Genomic DNA, 3,992 nt, shown 5'->3' with positions numbered 1-3,992 from the left:
CAAGTGATGGAAGAAAGTAAAATAAGGATCAAAGTGGAGAAAAAGGATTTTGAGATTAGAAGAAATGACAAGAGGCAGGGAAGATGGAAACACACGGCTTGAGCTACTCCTTTGTGTGAGGAGATGGGTGGGGAGCATGGGCCCACTTTGTTCACACTTCTTAAGGTAAGCTATTCTACCTCGTTGTCATATGCCATGTCAGTGCTCTAGCCCCTTGCGGATTCCATGTCCATTTGCTAAGTTGGAAAAGCCTCTTTCAAGCGCTTGGTTCATTGCATCTACTTTCTCCCTAGTAAAGTCAAATATTATGTTTCAACCACTCTCCTCTCCCTAACTCTCATGATTGGATAGGTGGTCCATTAATTGTGCAATAAAGATGTACATTGGCTTATTGATATGCCAGAGTTCAGGTGTGAAATGCATAATCATGCTACCTAGCCTATTTTTCATGCCTTGGTCTTGCTTGCCCCAAGCCATATGTCCATTAGGCCACTACTATCTCAACTAGTAAGATAAAATTACTATTAAAAAAATGTAAAGTTAAACAATGAGAAACAAAAGAAAAATAAACACAATAGAAGAAGATTAAAGTAAGAATCAAAAGCTGATTTTACTCTTTTCATACCAAATCCTTTTATTTGACTAATGTTATGACTTCTGGTGCATTTCACAAATTGTTAAGCCATGGAAGATGCATTTTTAAAGAAGTTTTATGATGGTTCGATTAGAGTCCAAAGGCGTGCCTCATTCAAGACTTCATCAAGTAAGTTGAATAGAATGGGATTTACTTACAACTAAATTTTCATTTAAAATGTGTGATAGAGGAGAAAATATATGTTTTATCCATCCTTAAAATACACCAAAGTCAATTCTTGTCTGATATAATCTTTTAGACCATTATAACCCTATTTTAACATGTTTCCAAGTTGATGCTCAAATTTAAAGTAAATGAAGATCATTAATATATTTGCCTAATTTTGAATTAGGTTTGATAAACCTTTTGATAGATTTAGAAACCAAAATATGTGATTCATTAAAATTGACAACCTTCTCTTTTATCCCAAACACAAATCATTAACACCTTTGCCACTTTTTCACCTTGCCAGTAGAAATTTCAGGTGGTTCAACCCTTTCAAAACATATGTCTCATTTCAATTCTGTGTTACTGGGAGAATTCTCTAAGCATTTGTCAATTTGTAGGACTGCTAACGGAGAAAACAAGTGGCTTATCTATAACAAAATTGTAACAAAGGAGAAGATTTTCATTGCTTGAGCCAAAAAGAGAAATTTTGGGAGTAGTATGCCAATGTTTAAGTTATGGAGCGTGTCTGGGATTTTGGGAGGTCCATAGTCTTCTCACTTGAATCATCATTTAACATTTTGGCTGAAAAATAGATGGTTGAACCATCATGGGCACATTAAGTCCGCTTAGGCCACATTTACAATCTGGGAGGAAAAATCAGTCGGCACCAAGACTTCTCCATTTCTTTTAAGACATCAATCCTAAGACATTTCATACTTGTTCTTCCATTGCCTCAAAGACATTTCATACTTGTTCTTCCATTGCCTCAAAGCATTTGCAATCAAGAAACCTCGTCATTTTCAATTCGAATATTACAATCTTGGTCACCTTACAAGAGTCGCTAATAAAAATACAAGACCATTGCAGGATAAACTTGCAACTTGACAGAGGAAGAAAGATTTTCAAACGCAGAACCCCATAGAACTTAGCAGAGACAAAAACAAAATGATCTTTCGCGCACTTCAAACTAAAGACAACAGCTACTGGAACATGTTTTTTCTCGGCTTGTTCGGAGATTTTACCAATAGCTGGCCATTAACAGTAGCACCAATTTATTCACAATCACAATGTTTCAAATTAGTTTTATTTGGGAGCCGCGCGAACGCGAGCCCTCGCTGTCACAAATTATGACGTGCACTCTCCACAATGGGAGATGCTAGGCAGAGCCCCCTTCCAAGTGCTATGAAGGTGCTCTCCCTAAGCCATCGGCCTTCCTGATCACCAATTGACCCCGCCCAGGTAAGTATGCTCTGTCCGTTCCCCTCTCCTCTTTCTTATACTCCCTCTTCTCCCTTCTTAACTTCTCCTCCCGCATGTGGGATTATTGACACCGCCCCTAAATATGTAAACAAAATACCAGCACTTTTCACCAAACCATTTACTCCAGCAATTCTATGCCATGGGACTGCAATTTTTAGGCTGAATTAAAGTGGGTTTACTGTGTCTGGTCTTCATAGCAGGAAAACAAAAGAGTTGTCGGAACTCGAGTCTTTTCTTTTTGGCCGAATCAAAGCAAGTTTACAGTTTCTGATTTTTTTAAAGAACAGGAAACAAAAAGGGTCAAACTAAAACTTCCGTTTTATATATTCAAAGGTTTTTGAAGGCCCAATCAAAGCAAATTTACAGTCTGTGGTCCAAGGTAATAGCAGGAAAAAAGAAAGGTCAAATTTAAAAGGTCCGTTGGCGCGACTCGAACCCAGGTCTCTCAGGAGAAAGCCGAGTATCCTAATCAACTAGACTATCAATTTTGCAAACTAAATCAACTCATGACAAGTAAGTTTTGGACGAGAAATAGAGATACAAACCTTGTAATCTGTTGGCTGTATCAATTTCTCACTGTGGATTGTGAATTATTACCTAATGTTTGTTCAACTTGCTTCCAATAAAGTCTAAAAGTATGTTTCTGTACAAATTACAGTCTCTCATCAGGAAGAAAAGGAGGAGAGCATCAACTCTTTTTTTGGGAAGTTTTCAACTCCTACCAATTTCAACAAGTCTATTTCTTGGTTCTTTCTAACTTTGAATAACTTGGATTTTTTATTTGACTTGTCACGTTAATCTGATAAATTTGTTTGTTTGGACTTCGAATGCCACTGTAACAAAGTTGATTAGAGGAACAACAACATAGAGTACCAGTGTTGGTGTGCATCTCTGAACAAATGTAGTGCAGACTAATTTATTTTTTTGTTGCTTGTAATTCCTGAGGTCTGCCAAGTTGGAAGATAACAGGTAACTTGACAAAGTTACAAAAATTGTTTAGATTTGAATATCCACAACACCAAGCACAATAAACTTAATGGCAAAGATGCTAATTTCATCTCAGGCTTTATTTTTTGTATGGGCATTTTAGTTCCCTTTTAATCTCAGGCTTTTAATTCTTGTTTTGATCCGTAAATGAGGTTTTCTTAGTCTCTTTTTCAAGATTAGTGCTTTGTCATTTTTATTGGGGTTCACATGCCATCATTCATGCTGGTTTGTAGCAGCATTAATTTTAAAGATTTCGGATAAAAAATGCTTAGTGTTTCTTTTGTTAGAAACAGGGGAACAGAAATAAATACAGAGTAAACATAAAAACAGAGCAAACACAAAACAGGGCAGACATACAAAATGAAAGTCAATTTTTTCATTTATTAATCTATTTTTCTTCATTCATCTTTCAACTGATTACAAATGTCTTTTTTTTAATGGGGTCTTAGATGTTTCTAGAATAGGCAAGAGGTAGCTGGAAACTTCCAAAATTTTACATAAAATGTTGATTTTTGATGTACCCACAAAGTATGTAAAAGAAGTCATGTTTAATATTTTTCTCTACGGAGGATGTGAATGGGGTAGGTGAGATTACTTCCAACACTCCCCCTTAATCTCAACTACTATCATATCATTTACCTTTTTGTTCTTTGCACCTTTATTCAACTGCAATGGCTTTCAATGGCTCTCAAATTCTTTAGCAATCTCTTCTTTGATTTTCATGCTAGAATTGGTTGTTGCTATAGCTGCTACACTTTTCAGCATTCACAATGTTTTTTTTTAATCTATTGTCAACTCTACTAAACTTTTCATGACCTTTGACAACCAATATGCTCCACTGATTTTTTGATTTCTTTCATCGACTCCTCTTTCTTTCTTGTGCTCCAATTTTTATCAACTTCTGTAGTAGTTTCTTCAAACACTAATCTTCAAAACATCATAC

At 36.0% G+C, this 3,992-nt stretch overlaps 1 non-coding gene across 1 annotated transcript; it reads right to left on the bottom strand.

The window, feature by feature from the left end:
- Positions 1-1,889: 1,889 nt before the first annotated feature.
- Positions 1,890-2,049, bottom strand: LOC131876433 (U1 spliceosomal RNA). The gene has a single exon (XR_009372793.1). It is a non-coding gene; the product is annotated as a U1 spliceosomal RNA (small nuclear RNA).
- Positions 2,050-3,992: the final 1,943 nt, after the last annotated feature.

Source organism: Cryptomeria japonica, chromosome 5 (genome assembly GCF_030272615.1).
Source record: "Cryptomeria japonica chromosome 5, Sugi_1.0, whole genome shotgun sequence".
Lineage (NCBI taxonomy): Eukaryota > Viridiplantae > Streptophyta > Pinopsida > Cupressales > Cupressaceae > Cryptomeria > Cryptomeria japonica.
The sequence above is the reverse complement of the archived record's forward strand: the minus strand, read 5'-3'. Positions and strand labels throughout refer to the sequence as shown.